At 43.3% G+C, this 14,793-nt stretch overlaps 1 pseudogene across 1 annotated transcript; it reads right to left on the bottom strand.

Annotated features, from left to right (window-relative positions):
- Positions 1-69: 69 nt before the first annotated feature.
- On the bottom strand, positions 70-9,638 carry LOC145511360 (uncharacterized; annotated as a pseudogene). The gene is made up of 5 exons (XR_014057824.1): positions 9,491-9,638; positions 5,439-5,601; positions 4,629-4,689; positions 3,820-4,203; positions 70-3,405 (listed from the first exon to the last, which is right to left on the bottom strand). The product of XR_014057824.1 is annotated as an uncharacterized LOC145511360 (transcript).
- Between the last annotated feature and the right edge of the window lie 5,155 nt (positions 9,639-14,793).

Below are 14,793 nucleotides of genomic sequence, written 5' to 3'. Positions count from 1 at the left end.
CATACTTCTTACATGGAAACATAATTTAGAACATATCAAGAGATTACAGTCAACTACAAGAACAGGACATACCAACACAAGGAAGGAGTTTATTTTCACACGGAAAGATCAGGAGAAGGCAGCCAGTGTACAATGCAGTAGAGAAACAAACTCCCTTGTTTTTTTACTGCACCACTGTAGATGTCATGCTGCTGCTGCTGCTGCTGAGTTTCGTCAGTCGTGTCCGACTCTGTGCGACTCCATAGATGGCAGCCCAACAGGCTCCGCTGTTCCTGGGATTCTCCAGGCAAGAACACCAGAGTGGGTTGCCAGTTCCTTCTCCAATGCATGAAAGTAAAAAGTGAAAGTAAAGTCACTCAGTCGTGTCCGACTCTTAGCTACCCCATGGACTGCAGCCTACCAGGATCCTCCATCCATGGGATTTTCCAGGCAAGAGTACTGGAGAGGGATGCCATTGGCTTCTCCAGTAGATGTCATGGTGAATCAGGAAAACACACTCACTAGCACCATTAACAGTATAAGGTGTTTGTTAAGCACTTTAGACTTTAAATGGATATAATCTAGAGAAGAGGGGAATCAGACAATACTCTCAAACAGTAAAATCCAAAGTAGCTTCTTGGTGGACACAAGAGGCCTGACAGAAAAATCCCAACTCCGATGGATCTTTGATGTGGATCTTGGGAAGACATCAGTGGAAACCTACAGCTCTACAAAAATGGAAACCAAACACTGGTGGTGGTTTTGAGGTACTCTTGATTGGAAGGTCAAAGAATCCAAAATGATGGGCTGAAAGATGGTATCCTTAAGTGAAAGTCCCTCAGTTGTATGCAACTCTTTGCGACCCCATGGACTATACAGTCCACGGAATTCTCCAGGCCAGAATACTGGAGTGGGTAGCTGTTCCCTTCTCCAGGGGCTCTTCCCAACCCAGGGATTGAACCCAGGTCTCCCGCATTGCAGGAGGATTCTTTACCAGCTGAGCCACAAGGGAAGCCCATATATGGGCTTCTCTCTTCATGTATGGTGCCTCCGACCTCTGACTAATGCCTTGTTTGCTCCTGCTTTCCAAATCCCATGCAAGTAAGGCTATCAGTGAATTCTAACCTGGAACCATAAATGGGATGGATGCTAGAAAATTTTGTTTCTAACATTACACAGAGAATCAGATATCTGTCCCACCACAGGTGTCTCTTCTCAAAATCCATTCACCAAATACCAGTCAGACAAAGGACAACAGGCAAAGGTCCAAATATAAAAACAATTATTCACATGAAACTCCCAAAAAAGGAGCTTTGTTGTTAAAGATAAAACACAGAAAACAGACGATAAAGACATCCAGGAATTTTACAGAATCCAGATAGCCTGTAGGAAAATCCCAACAAATGACCACATTTTCCAATTGCTTCTTAATGCAGAATAAAATTATAAAAAATGAAACCTGACTACACACGCATCAGATATACCTTTCAATTCACCCATGGATCCAATAGACTTCCAAATGGAGAGAGAAAATATTAACTGAGTCAAAGGAAAAGCACTGCCTTTTAATCTTATGTACTACTCTTCACTGGCTTCCCTGGTGGCCCTGTGGTAAAGAATGCACCTGCCAATGCAGGAGTCACAGCAGACATGGATTCGATCACTGGGTCGGGAAGATCCCCTGAAGGAAGAAGTAGCAACATGCTCCAGTATTCTTGCCTAGGAAATTCCAAAGACAGAGGAGCCTAGTGGGCTACAGTCACAAAGAATTGGACATGACTGAGGAACTGAACAACTACTGTTGAAAGATGACTTGCAGAAGTATATCACCCCAATACTCTTGTATAAAACTAACTAGTAGAAACTCACACTCTGGTGATGTAGTTTAAGAAAGAGGCTTGTTAAACTCAATATATTTACAACCTGTTAAAAACAATTCTTTGGTGGTTGACAGTTTTCTGGAACATTCAGCTCAGTTCAGTTGCTCAGTCATGTCCGACTCTTTGCGACCTCATGAACCGCAGCACGCCAGGCCTTCCTGTCCATCACCAACTCCCGGAGCCCACCCAAACCCATGTCCATTGAGTCAGTGATGCCATCCAACCATCTTATCCTCTGCTGTCCCCTTCTCCTCCTGCCCTCAATCTTTCCCAGCATCAAGAGTCTTTTCAAATGAGTCAGCTCTTCGCAACAGGTGGCCAAAGTATTGGAGTTTCAGCTTCAGCATTAGTCCTTCCAAGGAACACCCAGGACTAATCTCCTTTAGGATGGACTGGTTGGATCTCCTTGCAGTTCAAGGGACTCTCAAGAGTCTTCTCCAACACCACAGTTCAAAAGCATCAATTCTTCAGCGCTCTGGAACATTATACCCAGATTAATTTTCATCAAGCTATGAGTTCTCTTGTTACTCACATTTGTAATTATTTCCGGTGGGAGTTTTAACATTTAACAATGAAGACCAACTGAAGTCTTTCCCACACTCTTTACAGTCAAAAGGTTTTACCCCTTGAGGTGAGTCCTTTCATGCTTTCAGAAGGAAGTGGGATGACTGAAGGCTTTCCAGCATTCTTTACATTCATAGGGTTTCTCTCTAGTGTGAGGTCTCTCATGTCTTCGAAAACTCTGATACCACCTGAAAGTTTTTCCACATTCCGTACATGCATAGGGTTTCTCTCCTGTGTGAGTCCTTTCATGGGTTTGTAAGGAAGTGTATCCTCTGTAGCCTTTACTGCATTGTTTACATTCATAGGGTTTTTCTCTAGTGTGAGTTCTTTCATGTGTTTGAAGATAACTGGGACACATGGATGCTTTATGACATTCTTTATACTCGTAGGGTTTTTCTGCAGTGTGATTTCTCTCATGTCTTCGAAAACTTTGACAACGTCTGAGGGCTTTTCCACATTGTTTACATTTGTAGGGTGTCTCTCCAATATGAATTCTTCTGTTCGTTTCTAAGGAAGTATAATCTCTGCAGGTTTTTCCACACTGGTTACATTCATAGAGTTTCTCTCCAGTGTGTTCTTTCATGTATTCGAAGTGAGGTTGAACAAATAAAAGCGCCTCCACACTCCCTATATTCATAGGGTTTCTCTCCAGTGTGGGTTCTTTCATGTTTTTGAAAGGAGGGGTAATACCTGAAGGTTTTGCCATACTGTTTACATTCATATGGTCTCTCTCCAGTGTGACTCCTTTGGTGTATTTCAAATGAACTGGGGGAAATCAATGCTTTCACACACTGCTTACACTTATAAGGTCCAACTCCAGTGTGAGTGATCATGTGCATGTGAAGGCTTGCAAGAGCTCTAAAGGCTTTTCCACATTCCTTACATTCATAAGGTTTTTCCCCAGTATGAATTCTTTGATGTTTCCAAAAAGAACTGGGACAGTTGAAGGCTTTACCACATTTTTCGCATTGGTGCGGTTTTTCTCCATTGTGATTTCTTTTATGTATTTGGAAACCTATGTTAGAACTGAGTTTTACCAGATGACTTACATTCATAGAGTTTCTCTCTAGTGTGAACTCTTTTGTGTTTTGAAGGAGGGGTAATATCTGAAGGTTTTACCACATTGTTTACAGTCATGAGGTTTCTTTCGGTATGAGTCTTTTCATGTATTCAGAGTGAACTAGGACAACTGAATGCTTTACTACATTTTCTATGTTCATAGGACTTTTCTCCTGTGTGAGTCCTCTTTTGTGTATGGAAAGGTTGATAATATCTATAGGCTTTTCCACAATGTTTACATTTATAAGATTCTCCCCAGTGTGGGTTCTTTCATGTATCTGAAGTGAAGCTGAAGAACTATAAGTTTTCCCACAGCCTTTACACTTATAAGAGGCACCCCCACTATGTGTTAGCATGTGTCTTTGCAAAGTTTTGAGCCATGTGAAGGCTTTTCCACATTTCTTACATTTATAGTTTTTTTTCTCCACTGTGATTTCTTTTATGTTTTTCAAAACAGTGCAGGTAGCTAAAGACTTTCCCACATACATTGCATTTATTCTCTCCATTTTCGTGATACTCATATGGCTTGTGTCCAGTGTGACTTCTGGTGGACCTGTTATGGGAGGAATGATGCATGAGGTCTTTTCCACATACTTTGTGTTCCCGTGGTCTTACTCTGATAATAGTTTTCTTGTTCAGATTGCAATTTGGAATAAGGTTGACATTTTCTCTGCAGGGACTATCCTCTTTACCTTCACAGATTCTCTCTGCCTTATGACTTCTGCAAAAAAACAAGAAGGAAGTATTAATGATCTCTTTGTTAATGATTTCACATTTATTAAAAATTCTTCAGCTACACTTTCACAATTTATAGCAAAAGCATACGGTTTTTTTCTATCATGTGTGAATTGTTCAAAATTGAATATACTGAATACTCCACAAGAGGGCTCATCCTTGCTCACCAAAACGGTGATATTTATATATACGGCTTATTATATATACGGCTTATTTATATAAACGGTTCACTGTTTCCAAGTGAACTATTTTGCAAATGCAGAACATTATATCATATATAAGAAAGTAATTCGGTGGAAATTTTGAGGAGCAATACATTTGAAGCATGGGTTACCTTGTTTCTTTTTAAAATCTGGTACAAAAACATAATTCTCATGTGAAATACTGCTTTCTACTGTGAATGCCACTCACCTTAGTTTTCTCCCCTGGTTTCTGTACTGATCTTCAATGTCATGATCTTTCCATTTTGTTCCTAAAATACACATAAAAATGATTCCAAAGTATTAGAAGTTATAGAAAAATCAGACTCTAGTTCTATAATGAGCTGTGACAATACCTAATTTATTTATTTACCAATGTCCTCCCTTTACACATTCCACCTCTTAGAAAAATACTGATGGGCAGAAAAACTTGTCCTTTGACAAGGTGGAGGTCAGTTGTCGTCCTTACCTACTGAGGCCAGGTTCCTAAAGGTTTCCCCCATCACATCTCTGTAGTTTCTTCTGCGAAAAGTCTAGTAAAGCCCACTCTTCCAGGGTGAAGTTCACAATCACATCCTCAAAGACCACTGAGTCCTAAAACATCCCAAATATATGTACAGTAGGATGAGTGAGACTGACAGCTCTGTACATCCATACTCCACTTATAGGAGGGTTACTTATGACTCTGTTATTTCCCATTTATTTATTTTTTGACTTGTTCATCAGAAACTCTGTCCACGCTTACTTCCTCATAAATTTAACAGCATCATAAACATGTGACAATTACTCACATAGTTTTACTGTGATCACATTACAAATCTGTTTTATTTATTTTTGCCTACACTAGGTCTTCGTTGCTATGTGGGCTTTTCTCTAGTTGTGGCAAGTGGAGGCTACTCTCTAGTTACAGTGCTCAGGCTTGTCACTGCGGTGGCTGCTCTTATTGTGGAGCACAGGTTCTAGGGCCATGGGCTTCAGTAGTTGCTGCACATGGGCTCAGCGTGGTGGTACATGGGCTTACCTGCTTCGAGGCATGTGGGATCTTCCCGCATCAGAGATCAAACTTGTGTCTCCTGCTTTGGCAGCCGGATTGTTCACCACTGAGCCACCAGGGAAGCCCCGCATTACAAATCTATTGCTCTCTAGTGGCAGGGTCCACAGTATGTTGAGAAATGGCAGAAATGCTATACAAATGAAACAAATATTATCAATTCAAGATCACCCACTTCTTGAGAGAAAAACTGCTTTCTCTCCTTTACTATCCACCATTTACACATCCCATGAGAGAGGCTCAAGTCTGCATGAGGGTAAAATGAATAAAAACATAGCGTTCTATTCCCATCACCAAATATGAGAGTTCAGGAGGCCTGTGGCATCCAACTGTTAACAAGGTCCAGCTGGCCATTTTGTCCTAAAGTATTTCAAGCCCTTAGAAGTAATCAGATGCTGCTAACTTAGAATGAAAATATTCTAGCAGAAAAACACAGCTTCTACCTTGTATAATATTGATCACAAACCCAGTTCTTTCTTTTTCTCTCTGTTCAATTTGACAGGTTAGAAAGTTATTTGTAACTTAGAGCTCAGACATGAGGAAGAAGGCATAAAAACTTAAGATTATAATCTCCCTATGCTTGTGCACATCAAGACTGTTTCCAGCCAATTTTTGGTACACACACACACACAGATAATAACATACCAAAAAAGTGTTTTCCCACAGAACCACAATAATCTCTCCTGGGCCCTGCTGACACTTTTTCAAAAATTAATGAGACTCCCCTGGTGGTCCAGTGATTGACAGTCCATCTTGCAATGCAAGGGATGTGGGTTCAATCCCTGGTCAGGGAACTAGAATCCCACAGGCTGCAAAGCAACTGGGCTCACACCGTAACTACTCAGCCTGTGTGCTCTGGAGCCCAAATGCCACAAGAGAGGCCCTGCACAGCAGCGAAGCATCCTGCATGACTCAACGAGGGTCTCGCATGCCACATCTGAGACCCGATGCAGCCAATTTTTTCTTTTAAAGTTAAGAAGCTGAAGATTGCAAGGGAGCTTCTTCTAGTCCATAACGGTCGGATGGTGGATTTGTCCATGATACGTTATATAAAGGTGTCAGCAGTACTTTCCTCCAAAAGAACAAAAAATCATTTTCCAATCAGGAGGAAGTTGTTTCCTGAGTAGCCACTCTAGAGGCTGCCCTCGTACATACAGTTACATCCAAGCTCCCCTAGGGAGTAAAGGAGCATGACAGCTCAATCCCTGGGCTTCCCTATGGCTCAGTGGTAAAGAATCCACCTGCAATGCAGGAGACACAGGAGTCTTGGATTCAATCCCTGGGTCAGGAAAATCCCCTGGAGAAGGAAATGGCAACCCACTCCAGTATTCCTGCCTGGAAATCCCATGGACAGAGGAGCCTGGCAGGCTACAGTCCACCAGGTCACAAAGAGTTGGACACGACTGAGCACCAAAGTGCAGCACAGCACCTAAATCCCTGAGCACAGGAATTCCTCAGCTGATGGCATCACATGCTCCCAAGAGACTATGAAAAGGTTTACTCCTCCAATACAGCAATCTCCACACACTATGGAGTAACTAAGCCCGTGAGCCACAACTACTGAAGCCCGTACACCTAGATCCCATGCTCGGCAACAAGAGAAGCCACCACAATGAGAAGCCTGTGCACTGCAGTTGGTTTTCTGGTTCTCTGACATGATTAGTGAAACTGATAAATATCTTGTGATCATTACTAACGTGAGAGAGAGAAGTCCTCAGGTGGTCCAGTAGGTTAAGAACCTGCCTGCCAATGCAAGGGACACAGGTCCGATCCCTGGTCTGGGAAGATTCCACAGGCCACAGAGTAACTAAGCCCCTGCACAACAATTTCTGAAGCCCATGCACCCTAGAGCCTGTGCTCCACAAGAGAAGGCACTGCAATGAGAAGCGTGACCACTGCAACTAGAGAGTAACCCCCATTTGCCACAACCACTTATGCAGCAATGAAGACCCAGTGCAGCCAAAAATAAATACATAAAATTAAAAAAAGAGAGAGAGACAGAAATTACAATGTAAGGCATCATGGGTAACCAGGAGGTATATGAGGTAGGTACTGAAGCCCCTGTGGTGTGCCTTTTGTAAGGCAAATTAAACAATCTAGAGCCTTCTATAGTAGGGGATTTCCATTCAAGGTGGCCCAATTTGCAAGTAACAGCATAAATGTGCTCCACTAAACTTGTAAACAAGGGATTTGTTGCCTCCAAAACATCGAGGCAATCTAGACAATGTTGTGGGTGCTGAGAGGGACTACTGCTATTTCTTCATGGTATCAGGAAGGGGGCGGCCTTCTGTTTATTATTTTTTTTAATGCATCCATTAAAGGATGTCCAGGCCTCATAAGTTTGGAGCAATGCCCATCCACTTTTTACAAACCCCCCTTTTTCAATATCGTATGTCCTAAATCTCAAACGAACTTCCTCAGAAGAGATGTCATTAATGCCATGACACCCCTCTGCTCATGGCACAAAGTGGATGCAGGACAGACCCTGCCTGCTGAGGCTACCTGCAGTGGCAATGGTGCTGAGGTTCCCGCAGGGTAACCAGGTAAAGCTACCCATGTCCCTTCAGAGGTGCAGGCCAAATGCAGATGAGGGGCTGCTGAAATAGACACTGAACAGAACAGACTTAGCCAAATCTGTGAAAGCAGAATGTTCAGCAGCTGCTGAGTGGATGGAGTCAGTCGTTTCCACAACGTTGGAGACTGGGAATAAGGGATTTACTTGGTAGGACAACAGCCTCAAGACGGTGGCATTCCACTGTGAGGTGTCTGTAACTCTTTCTAGGCTTAAGAATAGGTCAAATGAGGCTGTTCAAAGTAGAAGCACTGGGAATAATTGCAAATTTATATAATCCCCAAATTACAGGTTTCTAACAACAATTTTCAATCCTCAAAGGCCCTTTTTAACTTGTACTGGACCATACCACTAATTTAACTAAGGCATAAGGACCATGATTCTAAACCTAAGTTGTAGGGACATGCCTGGTGGTCCAGTGGTTAAGACTGCGATCCCAATGCAAGGGTATGGGTTTGATCCCTGGTGGGGGAACTAAGATCTTGCAGGCTGCAGCTAAAATACATAATAAAACCAAACAAACAAAGGAAAAAAACAAACAAAAATCCCCTACATTCTAGAGGTCCAAAAGGCAAGGACTGTCCTTTTTATCTTTTTAGCTGTGTAAATTCTTATTAAAAAAAGAAAAAGAAAAATCTGTTTGGCTATGCAGGGTCTTAGTTGTGACACGCAGGATCTACTTCTCTGACCAGGGGTCGAACCCAGCCCACCCCTCCCCAATACACACACACATATTGGGAGCACATTCTTAACCACTGTGCCACCAGGGAAACTCCTGTAAATTCTTTTAGTACATTTTGTATTTCCAACTGGAAAATTGTGGACCTTTTTCAACATCTTTTTCCTTTTGTTCCTTCTCCCCTGTTCTTCCCTAGATTACATGTTAACACATTATTGACCAGAGAAGTATTAACGCCACAGGTGTTAGTTTCTGCGAGAATACCCTGGTCAATAACGTGTTGTGCTGCGTGTCCTGCTGTGCTTAGTTGCTCAGTCGTGTCCGACACTTTGAGACCCAGTGGACTACAGCCTGCTGGGCTCCCCTGTCCATGGGGATTCTTCAAGCAAGAATACTAGAGTGGGTTCCCATGCCCTCCTCCAGGGGATCTTCCCAACCCAGGGACTGAACCCAGGTCTCCCACGTTGCAGGCAGATTCTTTACCAGCTGAGGTACCAGGGAAGCCCCAATAATGTGTTAAGTCCCAAGATATACTTAGAAAAGAGTGTGTCCTCTCTACCCTGGCATTCATAAATGTTTGCTTCCAGAGAGGTGCACACTAGTGTCATCAGGATCAGAGACCTCCTCCACAATAACTGGTTATTTTATAGTTTAAGCACCCCAGGCTTAAACTGGTTTGAACTAATCCCTTTGCTGTGTATGTGTTTTGTCCCTCAACTCAGAGGGTCAGGAGCTTTGTTGCAGTAGAGGCAGGGGCAGTAGCAGAGGTACCTAAAGGTCCTGGTGAAGGGCTTCCCCAGTGGCTCAAAGGTAAAGAATCCGCCTGCAAAGCAGAAGACACAGGAGATGCAGGTACGATTCCTGGCTCAGGAAGACTCCCTGGGGGAGAAAATGGCAACCCACTCCAGTATTCTTGTCTGGAGAATCTCATGGACAGAGGAGCCTGGCAGGCTACAGTCCATGAGGTCACAAAGAGTCCCACACGACAGTGACTGTGACTGACTGACTGAGCCCTCTGCTATTTGGCGTGGACTCAGCCTGCCACCTAGTGGCCACCTTTTCCAATTGTTTTTTCTCTGAAATAACTGCTCTTGAAGCAGTGACCATCTGAAGGGCTCACCTCATTCACAGGGTGTAATCAGGCTTTTGGAGAAGGCAATGGCACCCCACTCCGGTACTCTTGCCTGGAAAATCCCATGGACGGAGGAGCCTGGTGGGCTACAGTCCATGGGGTCGCTAAGAGTCGGACGACTGAACGACTTCACTTTCACTTTTCCCTTTCATGCACTGGAGAAGGAAACGGCAACCCACTCCAGTATTCCTGCCTGGAGAATCCCACGGACGGCGGAGCCTGGTGGGCTGCCGTCTATGGGGTCGCACAGAGTCGGACACGACTGAAGCGACTTAGCAGTAGCAGCAATCAGGCTTTTCCTCTCCTAACAGCAGGCAATCCCAGCCTCAGTTACATTTTTACTTAAAGACACAGGCAGGTTCCAGCCAACACATCGACTGAGTACCATTTTAACAAAGGCCTAATTCCCATACTCCTACTCAGAAAAGATAAGGAATTACCAAAACTTCCAACTCGGTGTCCTCTGTATATAGAACTCGGGCTTGGTGGGGTCAACCATGCTACACAGGAGCACCCAGCACAGGGCATAGGAAAAGCTCCCCAGCAAACAGCAGGTCACAAAGCAAGAGCCTCCAGGCTTTCTTATCAGCCTGTCCAGGTAAGAAGCACTAGGGTAAAAGGGAGGGATGAAGCTTAACTTTTAGTACTAGGCAAACATCAAATATGTGAACCCCTGACAGCTCATTATAAGAACAAACCCAGTAAGCATTCGCATTGGTTTGTTTTTATACAAAGAAACACTAACAAAATGAAAGCAGGAAGTAATCAAAACTGCTTATTTCAAAGGGATATTCGCTCAGTCGTCTCCAGCTCTTTGCGACCCCATGGACTGTAGCCCACCAGGATCCTCTGTCTATGGAATTATCCAAGCAAGAATACTGGAGTGGGTTGCCATTTCCTACTCCAGGGTGGCTGGAATAAGAGCAAAGTAGAGCAGGATATGTAGGTTAGTTTCCTATCTTCAGTTCAGTTCAGTGACTGAGTCGTGTCCGACTCTTTGCGACCCCATGGACTGCAGCACGCCAGGCCTCCCTGTCCATCACCAACTCCTGGAGTTTACTTATGTCCACTGAGTCGGTGATGCCATCCAACCATCTCATCCTTTGTCATTCCCTTCTTCTCCCGCCTTCAATCTTTCCCAGCATCAGGATCTTTTCAAATGAGTCAGTTCTTTGCATCAGGTAGCCAAAGTATTGGAGTTTCAGCTTCAGCATCAGTCCTTGCAATGAATATTCAGGACTGATTTCCTTTAGGATGGACTGGTTGAATCTCCTTGAAGTCCAAAGGACTCTCAAGAGTCTTCTCCAACACCACAAGTTTCCTATCTTAGGAAATTAAAAAAAAGTTTTTTTTGATTCAACCTTCCCATGCATTACTTAGTGAAAATAAGAAGAGAAATTTACATAGGCTGATTTTCATATGATTAATCATTATTTTTAATCAGCTTTTGTTTTTTATTTTAATTTTTTAAAATATTTATTTATTTGGCTGCACTGGGTCTTAGTTGTGGCATGTGCCATCTGGGCTTGAACCCAGACCCCCTGCATTGGAAACTCAAAGTCTTAGCCCCTGGATTACTAGGGAAGTTCCTAGTTTTTGCTTTTTGCTTTTTGAAATTAAACTTTTCTACATAGGAAATCACTTCAAGATTTAATCCTTTAAACATTTAACATATATAAACCCACAGACTATAAAAAAATTTACAAATTCCTTTCTAACAAAAACAACAAGGGGGAAATTTTTTAAAAAAGGCTTCTATCAACTGCCCCCAACTTATGATGCTTCAACTTATAATTTTTCAACTTTATAATGGTATGAAAGCAATATGAATTAAGTAGAAATCATACTTCAAAGTTTGAATTTTGATCTTTTCCCAGGAGAGTGATATGTTTTATGATGCGTACTCAGTTGCTCAGTTATGTCTGACACTGCATGACCTGTAACCTGCCAGGCTCCTCTGTCCAAAGGATTTCCCAGGCAAGAATACTGCAGTGGGTTTCCTCCTCCAGGGGGTATTTCCAGCCAGGGATCAAACCCAAGTCTCCTGCATTGGCAGGTGGATTCTTTACCACTGCACCACCAGGGAAGCCTGCCTTCCCCTATATTTAACACAAATATTTTACAGAATGAGTAGTATATTATAATACATTAGGTGTTTCAATGAAGCCCTGAAATATATTAGGAATTTCTAAGATTTCCATAAGCTCTGAGGTGTTTTCCTCATATCAGTGAAAACAAATTCAACTGTCTTTTCCCCACATCCATTAAAATAGGAATTCATTTGCCTTAGGAATAGTATAGCCTCTTAGAAGTCAAAGTTCTCCAGAGACAAGGATAAACACTGACCTAAAAATGGAAAAAGCACCTGAGAACTTTAAAATACCCATATCTCTCACATCTTGAGATTCTCTTGCCTAAATGGAACCAAAATTCTACTTAGTTCCACAATTTTCTTATCTTACACTGTAAGTGTCAATCAACTTACATCGTATAACCCCCAAAGCCAATACAAAGTAATTTCAAAAGATGCAAAATTCAATGATAAAGGAATCAAAAGGAAAGAAACACAAATACTGGAATCAACACAGATATGTAGCATGCTTTCCTACAATTCAGAAGGAAAAAAACAAAAAACACACCGTCCCCTCCAGGACTCCCCTGGTGGTCCACTGACTTCACCCTCCAGTGCAGGGGGTGTGGGTTCAATTCCTGGTCGGGGAGCTAAGATCCCGCATGCCAGGGCCAAAAAATTAAAAACCTAAAACAGAAGCAATACTGTAATGAATTCAATAAAGGCTTTTATGGCCCATATTATTAAAAAAAAAAAAATCTTAAAAAAAAACACCCCCCACATTCAGAAAGGTTCTAAACACTTTTGGTTGAGGTGCATGTGTCACATCTGCAGCGTGTCAGTCCCTGGTGAAGAAGGGCAGGGACAGCTGAGCAGCCGCAAGCCCTCTCCTTCCCCGGAAGCATGGAGGATCCCTCTCCCTCAGGCTTCTATTCTCACAAGTGAGGAAACGGTGAGCCTGATTCTGTTTAAGGTTCTCACACAAATGAACTCCCAAATTCATCAACCCTTTGTCCATGAGACAGAACATCTGACCTTCAGACTTTCTTAACATGCATCAATTACATTCTGAGTGCAAAACTTTGCAAAACTTCAACATAGAACTTAAAAATGTCTAGACCTCAGGAAGCACTACAAACTCAGGAACTCAATCATGCCCCACCCACCTCCAATCCGAGTGCTGCTGTGTCCCCAACGTTCCAGGGTTCAAGAGCTTTTCTCAGTATAAAGTCCTGTGGTGGGTGTGGACACCAGCAGAAGAAGGTTCTCTAGGAAGGATCCAACAGGCCTTGATGCACTTCCCTGTGCAGGCAAAGGGAGCCATAGCTTGGCTCAGCAACCACAGGCCTCTGCTCCATGCTGCAGTTGCTTTGGAAAAGGGTTGATATTACTTTAAATGTCACAAACCCAGTGTGTGAACAGTCCAGAAGGTCACTCAAACCCAGCATTTACATAGAAAGGAGGGGAAAAAATTGTAAGGCATTTGATGGGCTTCCCTTGTGGCTCAGCTGGTAAAGAATCCGCCTGCAATGCGGGAGACTTGGGTTCCATCCCTGGGTTGGGAAGATCCCCCGGAGAAGGGAAAGGCTACCCACTCCAGTATTTTGGCCTGGAGAATTCCATGGACTTAATAGTCATGGGGTCGCAAAGAGCTGAACGTGACTGAGCAACTTTTATACTGATGAGTTCAAACAGAAAACCCCAAATATTTATTCCTTTCAGAAAAAGGTGTCAGGTTTTTGTTTCCAGGGAAAGAAATCGGTTCATAAATAACTAATCATACTGGAACACTCACTTCTGCTCTGCAAAATCTAAGCCCTGGATATTTACTTGAAAACGTCCAAAAGTACTGAACAGACCTCAAATACTTCCTGTACATGCTTGGGAATAAAGAGTGAAAGAATCCTATACAAATGTAATGTGAAATACTGGAATATAGTATTTTCTTCTAAAATGCACCTCCTTGTTTGCCTCTTTGAAACTAGTTTATACTGTCTTTCAAGCTCTATTTATTAACTACATTTTACCTCTATTGAAAACCCCAGACAAATAAGTGAAAAAATCTTTCCGAGGTGACAAATCCAGGGAGGGGCCATGCTGACAAGACAAAACGCCCAGGAAAATTTCCAAAAAGACCCTCCACCCAAAGCACTTCCCATAGGATGTTGTATCCAGGAGAGATTAGGGGGAGAGGCTAGAGATTTGATGCAACCTAGTTCTAAGTGGTTATTCTCACTTTCCTCTCATGAAAACAGCTACAGACAAATATAAATCTTTTCAAAATAGCATTCCATGGCTCTGGCAAAAAAAGATAAAAATATTGGGTTTGTTTGACATGCAGCCGGAACGCAAATAGTTAATTGATTATAACGCTGTGAATTAGACAGAAGTTGGTGTGGGGGAGGAGGTGAGGGATCTGAACATTTAAGAATCTGTTATCATCCCAGGAAGTGAAGGGGACAGGAGCATGGGTTTGAGACTCTGCTTCCCAAATATCTGGAGAACTCTGGAGAAAACAGGTGAACCCCTGGGAGAAAGGAGGGACCGGGCATACCACAGTCTACAGCTCCTCCCATTCACGAACCCCAGCAACCCAGGCCTGACTGTCACTAATGACCCGCCCCTGGTTACCGCACAATCTGGGGATACGTGGGAATGCCGGCTCAGCCCTGCCCGGGGAAGCTCTGGGGCCGGGACTAAAAGCCGCGCGAAGTGATGGACAGGACGCCCGGGGTCCGGTCGCAAGTCCACCGCCCAAGCTGCGCGTCAGAGGCGACTGGGATCCGAGAGACGCTCCGTCCCGATTCCGTACTGAGGGGCAGCACACTCACCATTTTTAGGCTTCCCGGGTCCCGCTGAGGCCTTCCCACG

Source organism: Giraffa tippelskirchi, chromosome 6, assembly GCF_054371585.1.
Source record: "Giraffa tippelskirchi isolate mGirTip1 chromosome 6, T2T-mGirTip1v1.2.pri, whole genome shotgun sequence".
In the NCBI taxonomy this organism is placed as follows: Eukaryota; Metazoa; Chordata; class Mammalia; order Artiodactyla; family Giraffidae; genus Giraffa; species Giraffa tippelskirchi.
The sequence above is the reverse complement of the archived record's forward strand: the minus strand, read 5'-3'. Positions and strand labels throughout refer to the sequence as shown.